The sequence below is a fragment of the Triticum urartu genome, chromosome 4 (genome assembly GCF_003073215.2).
Source record: "Triticum urartu cultivar G1812 chromosome 4, Tu2.1, whole genome shotgun sequence".
NCBI lineage: Eukaryota > Viridiplantae > Streptophyta > Magnoliopsida > Poales > Poaceae > Triticum > Triticum urartu.
Genome location: NC_053025.1, coordinates 26,341,518 through 26,359,810, shown reverse-complemented (window position 1 = coordinate 26,359,810; position 18,293 = coordinate 26,341,518). Strand labels below are relative to the sequence as shown.

Sequence of the window (18,293 nt, the reverse complement as noted above, 5' to 3'; positions counted from 1 at the left end):
TTGTCCTAATTAAACAGATTAGGAAATATTTTGTCCTCTTAGCAAGAAAAGGACAAAGACCATACACCGTGTTTTAACATAATTGAAAAAGCACACACGGGAACAAGTGTGAACACATTTAATTCGGATTTTAAAATTTAGAAAAGTCACAACTTTTGAATCGAACATCGAAATTAAGATCCGCTTTCACCGTTGAAATCCTCGCGATGTGCTCTTCGAAACTAGATCCCACATGGTATGTTTTGACAAACTTTTTTGTACAATTTTGCCTCCATTTTGTGCAACTACCTAATAGTCGATATGCAACTTTCTCTATATCCATGAATGTGTGGTTTTCGTTGATGGCACCTCACCCTAAACTACCCACTATCAAGTGAGATGTGCAATTTAGTCTACTGCCCCAGTCAACTTCTTAGTAGTCGATGTGCAACTTTTTCTCTATAGTTGGAAGTGCATTTTTTACTGTTTGCTTCCCCGGTCAACTGTCAAGCAGTGGACGTGCAACTTCGAAAACTATCTCAACCAACTATCTAATGGTCGATGTGCAACTTTCCCCCGTATCCGTGGGTGTGTAGTTTTCATTGCGAGCACCCCTTCCCATCCACCCCAGCTAGTGAGATGTGCATCTGGAAAAATATCAGGTGCTACCAGCACTTAGGTGATATCGTGATACGGACTTCTGGACCGTTGGATCTCATATCCAATGGCTCTGGAAGTCTATTGTACCTACGTGAAATTTTGAGACTCCTGAATGACTTTTTTTGCAAAATGCTCAAGAACTCCCAGGAGCCGTCGGATCTGAAATCCAACGGCTCCTAGAAGCATGTATCATGGTATCACATGATATCTTCTCATGTGCATCTTTAGGGTCTCGCCTATACACAACTTTTCTACCCTCATGGTCGTATGGATGTGCAGTTTTCCCATCCAACAAATCCATGTCGATGAGATGTGCAACTTTATCTGCTAGCCCAACCAACTGCCTAGCAGATTATGTGCAACTTCGCCTGTTGCCACCGCCAACTAAAACTAAATATCCACAAGTATGGAGGGGAAGGAGCTGCCCATTGACTACTATAAAGTTACATGAAATAACAGAGTAAGTTGCACATATAGTTGGTAAGATAGGTGGGGCATGGTATGACAGTAATGAAAACCTATATCATCCATGAATAGAGAATGTGAGGGTTGCACATCAACTACTAGATAGTTGGCCAGGTAGTAGACTAGTTGCACATCACTAAAAATCGGTTGTCATGGTTGCTAGGCTCCAAATCTCATAAGAATTTCGATCATGTAGCTTTACAAAAAAATGGTTTTGAACAAAGTTGCACCATGATGTATTAAAATTGCACGATGTAGTAATAGAGTTGCACCATATAGCATCAAAGTTGGCATCAATTTTTTTTTATCAAACATATCCATGCAGGATCTAGTTTCGAAGATCTCACCGTGAGAATTCCAACGGTGAAAACGAATCTGAATTTCAACGCATGGTTTGAAATATACGACTTTTTGAAAATTTATGAAACTGAATAAATGCATATGCAAATCCAACAGACATGGAATCAAATGTGTTGGCCTTCCCATATGACCATCCTATTAGTATATGCCATGTCATGAATAAAGACAAATTTTAAACCACAGAACTGCATGTATGCTTGTGTGATAGCTGACCGCTCGTTTTCACCAAATAATGCGTACGCACTTTTTAGATTTTAGGGTTATACATAGGTTACCCTAAAAAAGATTATACATAGGCGTTACCGCGTGAGTAAAAAAGGATTACATCCAGCGTTAGATCGAGTAGTTAATTCCCTATCCTTCCCATAATTACGTTTGTGGCTTCTAGGTTTGCTAGCTCGGTTTGTTCTTGCATCGTCGCCCTCAGTCGCGGCGTCGCTTCTTGCTGTTTCCACCGTTGTGGTTGTGGGACAGCCCGCACAGGGCAGAAGGCAGGACTCCCGGGGCAAGAGAATCTATGAGAGAGATCACAACTACTCTCTCTGTTCATAAATATTTGTCTTTTTAGACATTTTAAATAGACTATCACATATGGATATATATAGACATATTTTAGAGTATAAATTTACTCTTTTTTTTTGTATGTAGTTACTTGTTGAAATATCTAGAAAGACAAATATTTAGGAACGAAGGGAGTACTAGTCTGCAACACGCCAACATCAGCGTCACACATCAACCGATCGACTTCCAAGGAATCAAGGTACGCCACTGGTATATAGTAATCCATGTGAATCAATACAATTCGTTTCAAACCAATGATTTAATTTACTAATTAGGTAAGGTTGTAATTTATGTATCTAATTTCACTTCTAGTTTATTATTTCATGGAAAATAGATTCATTTTACAAGCTCAATTGCTTCCAACTCAAATATTACTGAGAATTCAAATCAACTTGAGGATCAACCTATTCTACATGATAATTCAATCTCATGTTGTTACCAAACATATGTTTCCATTCATGTCAATTCCTATTTTTCAGACTATATTTTTGTGTTGTGTCTATTATTATCTTTCTCACCCCTTATGTCTAAATCCTAGCTCCGCCCTTGCAAGTCATCAATCCAAATTTTCATCAACCAATTTTGACAAAGAAGTGTCTCTCCCGAGGAATCGAACTCGCGCCGTTACACTTTTGTACGTGTTTGGCTAACCACCAGACCTATTGGGTGTTCATGACTAATTGCACCGTGAATAATTTAATAACAACCGTAGTCGCGCTATCTATTGCACATTATATTGTACCATTTTTTTCACAATAATTTGACTTTGAAAAAAATATGAAAAATTCATAAAAACTGAAAGAAAACTTGATTTGAAGAAAGTTCATAAGCTTGCAAAAAAAATTCACGAAATATGAAAAGGTTATTTAAAAAAATCCATGACATTTGAAAAAAGTTCACTAAAAAAGTTGGCAAAAAACTGGAAAAATTACGTGGATTTGAAAAAAAATCATGAAATTTGAAAAGAAGTTCTTGAAGTTGAAAGTTTTCACAAATTCTATTTTTTATGATTTTCCTAAAATTTCACTTAATTGAAAAATCAGACAAAATAAAAAATTTCAAAAGTAAAATAAAACAAAAACTCAGAATAAAACAGAACAAAACCCGGTTCGAAAAAAAAACAGAAACAAAAAGGAAAAAAGTGCTTTATGGGCTGGCCCATTTTGAATCGGATGGTTCTGGTTGTTACTTTTTTTCGCTTAGTGGCCGACGTGCCGTCACCTCCCTCCAGATCCGCGGCGAGATATCAGCTCCCTCCAGATCCGCGGCGAGCTGTGAACGAGGTACTACCATCGCACCGCACGGACACCGCTCTCGTTGATATCTGATCTGTTATGTATGGTTTGTGATGAAGTGTGCCGAATCTTGCCCTAGAGATGAAATTGTCGGTCGGGCTTTCTCTGATACGTTTACGGTCGACTACAGCTGATTATATAATGCCTAGATAAATTATTGCTGTTGCATCGTTCTTGATTGATATATAATTTCCAATCTATAAAACTAGCTGAGGTTCTCTGTAATAAAGAGCTAATGTCTCGTCCCATATCGTCAAGCCTTGTTGATTTTATTTCTGACTGTTGATTCACAAGTTCCTTACAAAGAGATGTGGCGGTTATTTCAAGTGAAAGGAACTCGTGACAAAAAAACACAAACCGGATGCATTAGCACTGGCTGTATCTTGAAAAAGATGGAATCTTTCCCTGATCGGAAGAAGGGGATGAATCCTTTGCAGGTCAGAAGAAATATATCATCAGATAAGCAGCTAAATTGGAGCCGGGGGTGGTGGCAGTGGATGTGGGGGTTGGGGGTGGGGGGATGGGGTTGGGGTTGGGGTTGGTGGGGGCGATGGGGTTGCCTGAGGGCCGAGAGGATTTCATGATGTTGGGAGGATGGAGGGAGTGTGGTTTCTGGAATCCTGTCCCACTCGCTCGATGATGAGTGGCTAGAAATACGAGTATGAGATTGGTTTTGGCAGATAGCAAGTCCTTGCCCTCGGGCGTGCCAATACAGATTGGAGGACGACAAGAGCTTGGACGCTGTTTTAGACCTATGAAAATGCCAGGCCAGTATGGGACGGGCCTCAAGAAACTCCTCATGACCGCGCAGCCGCAAATCCCTCTGCTCTTGCCTTGTTGTAAGGCCAAGTTTGAAACAACTATCTGCTTTAAAGTTCTGATCAGCATTCACTGGTTACAGCCCTCAGATTCTATATTGTTCCTCGTGTCAGAATGTCAAATCTGAATCTTGGACTGAACGCTTAGTTTTCTTGAACCTCGTTTTGTCGGCGCAGTATTTAGTCTCAGTTGCTTCCTAGCCATCTCTATGTGTATCTACTCTGCGAGTTGTATATAAGACAATTGAGTCATGACGTGCTTTTTTTATATGTGAAGTAAATATGATACTCAAAATGCAATTCCTGTTTTTTGTTTGGTTGGTTTGCTGACCTTATGCATGCGAGGATTTCTCATTGTGCTTTGAGTGGCGTCAGTAAGGGCAAGTTAGCTATTTGTGGGAGCCATTAACCAGTGAATATCTACTTCTTGTTGAACTGTAACATCAAATATAGCTTTTGGTTCTAGATTTTCATAATTTATATGCACCGGAGTTTCTAGCACCTGGTCAACTGGTATTTGATAAACTTGTTTGGCCCTTCATTTTGCATATAGCATCAGGATTTATACATAGTAAATGTAATGTTTTCTATTTTCAGCACATGTTTATGCTTCCGCGATGCAATCCATTTTAGATTGGACTCATTTTATCTCAGGGTCTTCTGTATCATTGTTTGACCATGGCAGGATTGTAGTAATCTTGTTTGGAGCATAATTCAAAATTAAATTTCCTTGTTTCAGAAAAACGGAAGTATGGAATTGAAATTTGAGGAGGTTGTTGCCCTAGACAAAGATAACGTTAATGGTGAAGATGGATCAATTACAGTAAGAAGTGCGTATCCACTGGGTCCTTGCCCTCACTTTGAATATACTGAGGGAATCGATATGACAAAGATCGATGAGGTATGATGACTATCCATCTCTGTGATATTCTTTCCCCTTCTTTTTTCTTTCCCAGTGCTGGCTCTTGACATCCTCTCTTTCAGCTTATGGCAGAAAGGTCTCTTTCCATGGCCAAGTCCAGAGCAAATGACATAATCATCCCATACCCTACTCCTGAGGTTTTTGTTACCTTACCTTCATTTACAGAATCCGTTTGATGAGTCATTCCATTATATTAGTTGTTTGGTTTAACTCTGTAATATTATTGGGTACTTACGTTTACTGAAACAATATATTTATCGTTGTCATATATGAACCTTAGATAGGAACCATGATAGCTTTAGACCCCCTTGCTTTTTCTTCTCTCCTTGTTGGTACCTCATGTTCGGTATCTGTAGCCTACACAACTTGCTTGGGTTACAAGGTTTTGTTGTTTTATTGTTGTTGTTGTTGTCATATATTCACCTCCAGTTAATTTTGTTGTGCTTTTAGTCGGATAACTGATGCCTTTCACCTTTTTCGACTGTGACGGATCCATCTAGTGGGTGTGTGATGACTTCTTCGACAAGTATGCCAAATTGGAGCCCATCTTTTTAAAAGATAATGTTCGGTGCTTCCTCCGATTATTTAGGAACGGTGGGGGCAAGGCCATGTCATGGGATCTTTCCATCACAGCAGAAACCTTAACCTTCTTGGTCAGTTTCAATGCCCTGCAATGTGCACAACTTGTGTTGGAGGGCGAGGCACCTGAGCTCCGTGGGATGCACGCCAATCCAACTGCATAAACAAATATGGATACTTCCCGCTCCACCAAGCTGCTGAAAGGTTCTCTGTTGACATGATCAAGCTGCTTTTACGTCATGGTGCATCAGCCAATGTACGCACAGTTGGCAAGGAAATTATTGAAGATCTACTCCCGCTGCATGTCGCAGTAGAGAATACTTGCTTGCATAAGTATCTGGAGGACAATCTGAAGGACAATCTTTCTCCCAGCCAGAATCATCTGGATTATATCTACAAGCTCATCCGTCTGCTGTGTCTACCTGAAATGGTCTGTTTCACTTCCCTCCCTTTACGAATTACTACTTTTGCAGCATGACATACGAGTAACTGTGGTCATACCATAGATCCCTAACAGCTGTTATAATGATATTAGTGATACTAAGGACTGGGCATCCTTTCATCTCCATTTGTCAGAGAAAGTAGAGTTTCTGTTTGTTACTGCATGTTCTTATAGTAAACGATAACGAGTCTTCATTGGACTATACAAAAACTATTGCTAGTAACTAATTTCATTTTCTTTTCCTTGGAAATTGGACCTAATCCATATTTACTTTGATAGAGGAAACAAAGCGAAATATAGAAAGTTATTTAACTGTATTTGCTTGCATACAAATGCTAAATGCACTTAGATTTTTGTTCCTTGTTGTTCTACAGAAGATCTTCTTGGATACAACTAGACTGCTTGTAGAAAAAACAAATAATCTACTTGAAGAGCTCTGGAAGTACATTGAGGATGGAAAACTTATCCAGTCTGCAGTTCTACTACTGGCTGCTCAAGAGCAGATACGTGGAGGTTGTTCCTCCAGTAGTAAGAAAGATGGGTTTGACATTATCAAGAGCAGTATACTGAGGCTTTCATTTGCCTTGATATGGGGGAAAGGTTCAAATGAAATGCCACAGAAGCTTCTGGAGGAAATGAAGGCACTTCATTGCGCAGGGCTGCTTGTTGATGTAATTTCTCGTGTCGGTGAACCTCTTTCTGCATACATTCAAGCACATTCAGAGGTACACGTTTTTGGTACATTGCAGCTGTGGTGCCTCATATCTGTTACTAATGTTTTAATACTATTTGTAAATACATGCACTAGTCTTAGCAAGAAGTATGTTAATAATCTGATGTCAACTGAAAAGAACAATATCTTATGCTCCCTCCGTCTGGGTTTACGGGGCTGGCGGGCGTCCGGACAACAGCCACGCCTGCTTCTGACCACCCAAAACCCTCCTTCCTCTCCCGCACGCGTTCCCGCCAGGCGCCAGCTACCCACATTCATGCTGATGTAGAGCAGCCGCTCTATATTGAAGCCGACACAGAGCGGATGCGATCTCTCACTGGCTCTGCCATTGAAGCGGTGTGCCGGCCGAGGGTGCGGCCCGTTGCACGTCTGGCTGAACACGCCTCCTCGCCGTATTCAAACATCTCCATTAAACCCGTGTGTGCCGAGAAACCTACTTCGGCCACACGTCTGTTCACGAGTGGGTCGGCATTAACCACAACGCCGTGCAAGGTCCTCTCGTCAGCCGGCTATTTAAAGGAGGCCAGACGCCGGGCAAGGATTGCACCACTCCACCGCCTCCCATCTTGCCCTTCCACCATTTTCTCCACCCTTCCGATGGCATCCGACGAGCAGGAAGAGCAGTTCACCGGCATAAAAGACGACTAGGTGGCCCGCCGAGCCCATCGGATACGAGCCAGGCAACTCGCTGCTCCACCTCCCTCGCCTAGCCCAATGGAGCAAGTTGCCTCTCCAAGCTGGCGCGTGGTTCAACAACTTGCCACTCCAAGCTAGTTCGCAAAGGAGTGGCACGTTGCTCCAAGCAGGCACGCGGGGGAGCACGGCGGAACGGGCATCGTGGCTGCCATGGGTGAGGCCATCCCCCGTACCATCCGCCGTCAATGTTGGCGGAACCGCGCTCGGTTAGTGGAGAAATACGTGGAGATCGACGAGTCGGTGGCGACCAGTGCGTCCGCGCCCGCTGCCGCCGTTAACATCGAGGAAAAGTAGAACACGGGAGGCCACTGCCGCTTGGGTCCCAGGAAGGCCACTGCCGATGCGTCACCGGCATGCACAGTCGGTGACTTCATCGGTTCAGCGCAGACCATCGTCGACCCACGCATCGGCTTCATGGAAGCGGAGTACGCACCCTTCCCCTCCGGCTGAAGCACCCCCTTTGCCACTCGATGAGCGGTGCAGCCGGACATAGGGAAGATACGGGGGAAGAGTATACCTCCGGGGCTAACGGGGCTCCCGGCAGTCCGATGAGCGGGCTGTCGGACATGGGGAAGACAAAGGGATCCGCCGCGGCTGGCCGTAGACTAGTGTACATACTTTTACCTTTTTAGTGGTTCAGCGTTGGAGATGCCCTTAGCAACAAAATAGCCTGTATGAACATCAAGTGTTTTGCCAATGCTATTGCATGGTGCATGAATAGAGAACATGCTAAGAGTAACGTGGTTACTCTTGCTCCTCAAAAAAAAAGAATAGAGAACATGCGCTTGTGTCATTTCTCTCTGTCTATTTTCAACGCATGGCAGATAAACTAGCAAAAATGAGCACTTCCATGTTTTCATGGCCGCAGCTATTTGGCAGGGCTCCAGCTCCAAATATTCTAGGTGCTGGAGGCGGGGGTATGTTAAGGGTGTTGACATGAGCCTTCTTTGTTCATGTTAGACTGGAAATTTATGCTTAAGATACAAAATTTAGCCTACAAACTCCAGGTTCTGCAAGAAACAGGGAGTTGTAGCTCATACCTTAACTTCTCTGTGGCTCTGGAGGACAGTCTAATTCAATTCAAAAACACTAGGTGTATGCAATTCATGACTAACCTTTTTAGTTTGTCTGAACTTTATTTTATTTCATATAGCCCAAATCAAATACGTTTATTATAGTTGGAATTTGAGTAACTGTAAAGTTTAGTTAAGTGTGATGCGGTTCTTGACTACTTTTCAAAGTCTGGATCATAAGCTTTGGACTACAAAACTTGGGGCAGCTAATAGGTTTTGCTTTAAGATATCAAAGATACATCAATCTAGATGAATCCACATAGGTATATTATGTACTCCCTCCGTCCCATAACGTAAGACGTTATTACATCTGATATGTGTACATTATGGGATGGAGGGAGTAGTTTATAAAACCTAGTAGTGATTGTATGTTTGTAACTGTTTTTGCACACTGTTCTATTGCCTTCCAATTCATGTTGTATAACTGCAGTTTCTCCTTCAAACAATTTTTTCCATCATCTCGCTGCTTACCCTTGGTTATATGTTTGCTAAATTGTATATACAGTAGATCTGTGTTAGCCATATATTGCCTTATACAACAGTTTGTATGTCATGTAGGTGCCCCATGCTGAGGTCTTGGAACATGTTTCATCTATCCTGAAGGAGTATGGATTTTGCCCTACTGGAGATTCCATGGACACTTTAAACCTGTACTACTCTTTGTATTACTTCACACAACAATTTTCTATGTAAATAAATGGTCGTTTTGCTGATTATTTTATTTTATCTTCTTGAAGCCAGTCTTATGACTGCAAAATGTCGAACGGAGAGTCATGTGGTACAGTTGTGTCAGGCTCAAGTGATTCTTGTTAAGTTTATCAAACATGAGTCTAATATCTCCTTTTTTTCTTTAAATGGATAATAGGGTCTACAGATGCAAACAGGGCAGCTATGAAAACAGCCAATCTGCATGCTGCAAAGGAAAAGGTAATGCGTCTACTTTTGGATAGACTGATGGTGGTTGGTAATGAGTAACAATGTTGTGGCGGCAAAATGAAAGGAAGCTATAAGAAATTTTGCCCTTTCCCCTTTCTTTCACCTTATTTAAAATTATGCGAAGTGAAAATTTCCCAAATTGACGAATCCCATGAAGGCTTTTGGATACATAGTAAAATCTTTGTTTTAAGGTTTGCTTTTTTGACTTTTGACTGCTCGACTTGCCCTAATCTCGGGTCCAGGTCACTACTGTTGGAGGTGAGGGCCTCTCCCTTATGGCATGGGAGCACAGTACACAAACACAAGTCACCATTAGACCTTAATGCTAATTTTGGTGCAGCAGCACCGAGCAGCTTTGCCTACACCTTATGGCAGCACAAAATAGGTCACTAACTAGAGCACAAAGTGATGGTTTTGGTGCTGCAAAGCTGGGTGCTTTCTAGTGGTGTATTCATCCATATTTAAGGAGTACAAGTATTCGCGTTCTAATGGACTTCGGCTACTGAACCTGGACAGGTTCAAGCTGCTTCCAGTGCTCATTAATTGAGCTACTCCCTCTGATCCATATTACTTGTCGCTCACACTTGATGTATCTAGACGTATTTCAGTGCTAGATACATCCATTTGAGTGACAACTAATATGGATCGGAGGAATACAAAATATCTAAATTCTAGCCTACAATAATACCTAGTTTGTGTTCACACACACTGCCTACAATACCTAGTGTGTGTGTGTGTATATAAACTAGGTTTTACTACTAGGACAAAGAACCCAAAAAAGGCAGCCTGGTGCATGTAGCTCCCGCTTGTGCAGGGTGTGCAGGGTCCGGGAAGGGTCTGAACACTTTGGGTTTTTTGTACGCAGCCTTCCCTGCATTTCTGCAAGAGGCTGTTTCCAGGGTTTTCGTACTAGGACAGCCAAGCAGAAAACAGTCATCCAATACTTGTCTGTACGGATGGAACTCTATTTATCTATGCAATTCCCCATATCCGACGCACTTGACAGCAATCTTCGCCGCCTTGCTTGCTGGCTAAGCCACCATGGTTGGTTTGCCTTCCTTCTTTGAAGCAGAAAGAAATAGCTAGTTTGGCACTGCTTTGAGTTGCCTCCAAATGCGTATGACCTATCGCAGTGCCATGGCATTCCAACTATGATTCATCTCTGCCATCCTAATGTGCTGTGTTTTCCATCAGATTCTTTACCAAAGAAAAGGGCTAAATGCAATAAAAAGTAGGCATAATTAGCTTAATAAGTTGCTGAACTGTGTAGATTCCAAGTAAGACTTGCACATTGTTGTTATTACTTATTTCCAACAGCTTAGTGTTCTTGAATGATTTGTTGCATCTGAAATTTCTTTGGTGCCTGCGAGAAAGATTCTGATAAAAGAATATGCGGGTAATATAATCGTTGAGGCAATAAAAAATGCATGTTTCAGTTGCTATGTTTGTGCCATGTCTTGTACTGGTTCAATAGCTTATTACCCCCTCCTTTCCGGTTTAAGGGCCCTAGGGCTCATCTTTAAAAAAAATGTTTTTCTGTTTTCTTAGTCTCAATTCTACTACTTACCATCACATGTTCAGATTTTAAGGTGCATTAAATCACTGCATGCAAGAATCAAGAGACAACTCACATATGCATGCACAAGTTCTTGGTCATTTAGTGGTCATGCATGCATGCATTGTAATTAATGCATCGATAACACAACTTTTTGGGGGAAACGAGTGTACTAATCAAGTAATTTTGCAAACTACAAAATTTATTCCACCACTCACCATCTATCTTGGTTGGAGGAATTTTCAAATTAAGCCCTATAAACCGGAAAGGAGGGAGTATGTTGCTTTAGGCTGGTCATAGTGGGAGTAATTTAGCTAGTAACATAGTGCAACCCAAGATAACTTTGCTTATGTGGCATGTACTAGTTAATGAGGAGGTGTTTTGAGTAACATAATATGTTACCATCGCATAACACTTATGACATGTTTTGAGTTACATAAAATGAGTCTACAAGCTAATAAATACAACCACCTTTGACACTACCTCTATGTTACTCCCCACTATGAATGTAGTAACATACTTAGACTAGTGTCATATGCATGACACTAGTGTAAGTTACTCCCCACTATCATAGTAGTAGTAACATAACATACCCCAAGGCAAATTTGCTTATGTGGCAAGAATTTAATGAGGGGAGAGATGCTTGTGGTGACATAATATGTTACTTAACACACCCTGAGGCAAAATGAGTCTACATCTCAATTAATGAAGGCTTGCATCCATATGTAACTATCCATTAGAGCATGGTTAATAATATAGCCAGCTGCTGGCTATATGAAACTGCCATGTCACCTATACTCATCATTCATAGTCACTTTATACAATAGTGTAGGCTATAAGGTTGGCTATCTTATCTCTTTCTCTTCCTTCACATTTATTGTAATTGCCTTGGAATACATATAGCTAGGCTCTTGCATGAGAGCCTACTTTCTTTACTTTCTCACATCTTTACTTTCTATAAGCCCACTATCGTACTTGCTCTTATGGAGGTAGTAACATAGACTAGTAACATATGCATGTTACTAGTCTAAGATACTTCCCACTACTTAATTACTGCACTGTAGTAACTTCATTCATATCTTATGATACCCAATTTTGTGTATTGATCAACATACAACATCTCAAGTGAGAGGTGCTGGCTGATCATGCTCATCTGGTTTCTTATGTTGTATCTGTATTGCAATATGTGACAGGCTGCGAGAAAGGAAGCAGGTGGAGGATGGGATCCCACATATGCAAGGAGAAGTTTTTTCCCATATTGGAGATCAGTGTTACAAGCCCGGTTTCCTGTGAAGGTGTATCCAGCCTATGCAAGAACAGATGCTAGGTCTGGGCTTGATCTTGAACAACTCCGTGTCTCTCTGAGAAGCTCAAAGGCCAATGGATCTACTCCAACTCCAAATATAGTCCTTCCGGTGCGAAGGATCTCACCACTTACAAAAAACAATCAACCCACAAGGCGCTTTATCACTACTACTACTGGTGCATTCAAGCTCTTGAAGGCGCTAAAGTAGAGTAGAAAGGTATGCCAGGAGTTTCATCTCACTGTCCCAAGTTTTCTAAACATGCACCACATAAACACATGGAAAGAAAGAGCTGTCGTGCTGCCACCTTTAACTAGTAAGATAAGTTGTTGATATAACATTAAGGAGTGGTGATTTGCTTGATAGGGTTGGGTATTCTATTATTTTGTCATTTTCCCACTGTTGTAAGTTTGTAGTTTCCATGTTCTTCTACTTCAACACGGCTACGCCAAGCTTGGGTGTATGTTTGTTTGCTTGGCAATGAGCAACCCTGCTGTTATCTCTTTCCTCCAACTGGTCCATATGCAAATAATTTAGATGATAGTGACATCCAAATCCTTGTGGATGTGAAGCAACAGAGATGTACTTACTGTGTAGTATGTTAGCCCTGGAAATGTACAACACATTTGATCTTAGTAGTCATCCTAACACCGATAATGTGGGTTGAGAAGCCAGTGCTCAATGTGGTGCTGCTCCATTAACTAAACCATGTGAAAGCTGAGCTAATAATAAGTGGCTTCTATTGATGCCACTGACAACAAGTTGTTGAGAAGCTTTCAAGTGCTTCTTCAACCTCCTGCACGTAGACATGCTTTGTGTTCAGTTATTTGTCCTTAGTGTTTCCTAACAACCCACTACTACTTGCTTACACATCCTTGTCCGAATAGACACAGGTGAAGACCTTGGTTGGTAGGCTGGGTTCTTTCATGTCGCATCATAGTAGGTCATTGATAATTGGATGTGGAGATGCAGTCCTACCTTAAGCTTATGTCCTATGACAACCTCTAAAGTTTGTACTCCAGTTGATCACTAAAGTAAAGCTAGTGATCTCTGAGTTGAGTGTGAAAAAGGATTTGGCTTCAACTAAATTTTTGGCTTTTGATGCCGAACAATGTGTCAATGAGCCTAAACCTGCATTAGCATGGGAGAATTTCATTTCCTTTTTGTCCATGTCAGTTTTCATTTTCTATCCAAGTTCTGATTTTGTTGATTTCCCCCCATTTTGGTGAACTCTGCAGGGGGCTCAACTTCTTGGAAATAATCGGGTTGATCAGCATCATCAGCATAACCTTGTCACCAGGGAGGCGATCTGAGGTTTTAGACTGATTCCTGACCATAATCTGTGATTCGAGTCATGTAGATGTGGTGGTGTCCTGTAATGTATGTCAAATGTGTGTGTGGTCTGTTCTAATCTTGTCGCGGAATAAGTCTGGATGGAGGAATTCCCTCGAAAAAGAGAAGATTGGATGGAGATGGCTCGTAACATTGAGGTTTAGCCTTTGCACAGTTTCAAGTACGCTGGAAAATCTGCGATTTTGTTGTCTGCACCTCTCGACTGGACCGTGGCAATGCTTAACGTTATCTCTGATTTTTTTTTAAACTTCAATGTTGTACTAGCACACATGTCCGTGTGTTGCAATGGGAGAGGGAGAAAAAATATATATTTTGCAGTGTCAAAAAACGTCTTACATTATGGGACGGAGGGAGTAACTCTAAAACATGTACTATTAACAAGCTTCAGAGATCATACTGAGACTCACTGATTTTAACTCTTAAGGACGAGCCTAGCAAAATGACACGAAAAGTTCATGTCAAAACGCTATTCTGATTGTCACATCACACATTGATCGTGTCGGAGAGAATGTCAATTTTCATGAAGCGGGTTGGCCAGATTCAGGAAACACGTGTAAAGTGTAGTGTTATTATTAGGTTATAGACTTATATTGTATTGGGATATGTGATGTTACGGTAACTAGCTAAATTACCGAAACTATCTCTCTCCTCATTAACTCATTGCCATATAGGCAAATTCGCTGAGTTGGACTTCATGTTACCGTTAAAGTTACTCCCACTATGACTAGTTTTATAGCTCGGACCCTGTTGCTTTTAGACCTGGCGAACAACCTGGTGTCGGCGGAGGTTTGACCGGGCACATTCACTATCTGTTTCTTTGGATCTTTTGTGACCTTGAGGCAGGTGAGTATGGTGCTCAAAGTGGCCGAGACAATCTTGTACTCCCCCCTTCCTAAATGTAAGCCATTTTAGAGATTCTAATATGGACTGAATGCGGAACAAAATGAGTGAATCTATATTTTAAAATATGTCTATAGATCTGTTCGTAGTTTGTATTGAAATTTTAAAAGTTTTCTATTCAGAAACGGAAGGAGTACTTGTGCATGATAAAATCGTTGTTGGAAGGTAAGGGAATCTCCAACGGCAACCCGCAAATTCCTCTGGTATATGTCTGTTTTTGTGTTCAGACATGGTTCGCAGATATGATATGGGAGGGAGCCATCCAACGCTAATTACAAAGTATCCGACTGGGAGGAGAAAACATAGGTGGGGACCATGCATATGCTGGGATATTGTGGTGTGGTGTCCGGTTGGGAGGAGAGAGAGGAGAGGGGGACTATGCGTGTGCAGATAGAGAGAGTAGAGAGCAGGACCACGCAGATGCTTTTGGTTGGTCAAGTGGATGTCCGGACTTCAGTATAGCTCCTCATGTTTGTCTTCACTTTGCCAGAAAACGAACGTTCAAACTACTTCGTGGACTGCTGCAGGACCATGTTGGATTGCAAAAGTGAACAAAAGTGTCCGGTGAGACATACCGAAGTTTTGCGGTCCCCCTTGAAGATGTTAAAAGATTATGGATGTCGCCTAGAGGGGGAGGGGGTGAATAGGCGATTTAAAATAATTACGGTTTAGGCTTGAACACATGCGGAATAAACCTAGTGGTTAATTTGTCAAGCACAAAATCTACAACGAATAGGCTCACCTAGGTGCACCAACAATTTATGCTAAGCAAGATAAACAGCTAAGTGATAGCAAGATATATAACATGAGACACTATGTCTATCACAAAGTAAAGTGCATAAGTAAAGGGTTCGGGTAAGAGATAAACGAGGCACGCGGAGACGATGATGTATTCCGAAATTCACACCCTTGTGGATGCTAATCTTCGTTCGGAGCGGTGTGGAGGAACAATGCTCCCCCAAGAAGCCACTAGGGCCACCGTAATCTCCACACACCCTCGCACAAACAAGATGTCGTGATTCCACTAAGAGACCCTTGAGGGCGGTCACCGAACCCGTACAAATGGCAACCCTTGGGGGTGGTCACCGAATCCGTACACTTTGGCAATCATTGGAGGCGGTCACCAAAACCCGTCAAATTGCTCGGGGCACCTAATTGGAGACCCCGACGCTTAACCAGAGCTTTACACCATAATGATTGAACTCCGACAGCACCAACCGTCTAGGGCACCAAGGCACCCAAGAGGACAGGCTCTAGGGTGCCCAAACACCCAAGAGTAGCAAGCTTCTCAACTTCAGTTCCACGTATCACCACAGAGAACTCAAACTGATGCACCAAATGCAATGGCAAGGGCACACAGAGTGCTCAAGTCCTTCTCTCCCAAATTCTAACAAAGCAACTAATGCTAGGGAGGAAAATAAGAAGAAGAACGAAGAAGACCTCTATACCAAATCTTATAATTATCCACATCATTTCAAGAAAACCACCTTTTTCCCATGCCTACAGTTATCTGGGAAGATTTCTCTAACTGTTTTGAGTGTGTGCTCTCGGCACTAACTTCTGAAAATACTCAAATTAAATACTCAAAACACAACAAAAAACTCAGAATAAAACAGAACAAAACCCGGTTCGAAAAAAACAGAAACAAAAAGGAAAAAAGTGCTTTATGGGCTGGCCCATTTTGAATCGGATGGTCTGGTTGTTACTTTTTTTCGCTTAGTGGGCTGGCGGCCCAGGTGAGGGCCGCCGCGATATTTGCACGCATAAAGAACATGCTATAGCCACCCCCAAGCTCCCATTTCCCAGACCCACACGCAGCCAGCCACATACCGTGAGGAGCGAGGGGAGTGGCCGACGTGCCGTCACCTCCCTCCAGATCCGTGGCGAGACATCAGCTCCCTCCAAATCCGCGGCGAGCCGTGAACGAGGTACTACCATCGCACCTCACGGACACCGCTCTCGTTGATATCTGATCTGTTATGTATGGTTTGTGATGAAGTGTGCCGAATCTTGCCCTAGAATCTTGCCCTAGAGTACTGATGAAATTGTCGGTCGGGCTTTCTCTGATACGTTTACGGTCGACTACAGCTGATTATATAAAGCCTAGATAAATTATTACTGTTGTATAGTTCCTGATTGATCTAGTTTCCGATCTATCAATTCGCTGACGGTTCTCTATAATGAACATCTAATGTCTCGTCCCATATCGTCAAGCCTTGCTGTTTTTTTTGTGACTGTTGATTCACAAGTTCCTTACAAAGAGATGCCGCGGTTATTTCAAGAGGAAGGAACTCGTGTCAAAAAATCACAAACCGGATGCATTACCACTGGCTGTATCTTGAGAAAGATGGAATCTTTCCCTGGTCGGCAGAAGAGGATGAATCCTTTGCAGATCAGAAGAAATATATCATCAGATAAGCAGTTAAATTGGAGGGGGGGGGGGGGGGGGGGGGGGGGGGGGGGGGGGGGGGGGGGGGGACAAATGGGGTTGCCTGAGGGCCGAGAGGATTTCATGATGTTGGGAGGATGGAGAGCGTGAGGTTTCTGGAATCCTGTCCTACTCGCTCGGTGATGAGTGACGGAAATATGAGATTGGTTTCGGCAGATAGCAAGGCCTTGCTCTCGAGCGTGCCAGTAAGATTTGGAGGACAACGACAAGAGCTTGGATGCTGTTTTAGACCTGTGAAAATGCCAGGCCAGAATGGGCCGGGCCTCAAGAAACTCCTCATGACTGCACAGCTGTAAATCCCTCTGCTCTTGCCTTGCTGTAAGGCCAAGTTTGAAACAGCTATCTGCTTTAAAGTTGGGATCAGCATCTGCTGGTTACAGCCCTCAGATTCTATGTTGTTCCTCGTATGAAAATGTCAAATCTGGACCTTGGACTGAAAGCTTAATTTTCTTGAACCTCGTTTTGTCTGCGCAATATTTATTCTCAGTTGCTTCCTAGCCATCTGTATGTGTATCTACTCTGCGAGTTTTATATAAGACAACTGAGTCATGATGTCCTTTTTCTATACGAAGTAAATATGATACTCAAAATGCAGTTCCTGTTTTTTGTTTGGTTGGTTTGCCGACCTTCAGCATGTGAAGATCTCTCATTTTGCTTTGAGTGGCATCAGTAAGGGCAAGTTAGCTATTCATGGGAGATGTTGAACAGTAACATCAAATTTAGCTTTTAGTTCTAGATTTCCATAATTTATATGCACAGGAGTTTCTAGCACCTGGTCAACTGGTATTTGATAAACTTGTTTGGCCCTTCATTTTGCATATAGCATAAGGATTTATACAAAGTAAATGTAGCATTTTCTATTTGCACCATATATTTATGTTTCAGTGATGCGTGACCCATTTTAGATAGAACTCATTTTATCTCGGGGTCTTCTGGATCATTGTTTGACCATTGCAAGCCTTGTAGTAGTCTTGTTTGGAGCATAATAAAAATTAAATTTCCTTGTTTCAGACAAACTGAAGGATGGAATTGAAATTTGAGGAGGTATCTGCCCTAGACAAAGATAACGTTAGTGGTGAAGATGGATTAATTACAGTAAAAAGTGCGTATCCACGGACCCGTGGCCCTCACTTTAAACTCACTGAGGGATTTGATATGAGAAAGATTGAAGAGGTATGATAACTGCCCATCTGTGTGATATATTTCTCCCCCT

General features: G+C 42.1%; 1 pseudogene; it reads left to right on the top strand.

Moving 5' to 3' along the window:
* The first annotated feature begins 5,125 nt into the window (after positions 1–5,125).
* On the top strand, positions 5,126–12,588 carry LOC125554563 (annotated as a pseudogene).
* The last annotated feature ends 5,705 nt before the right edge of the window (positions 12,589–18,293 follow it).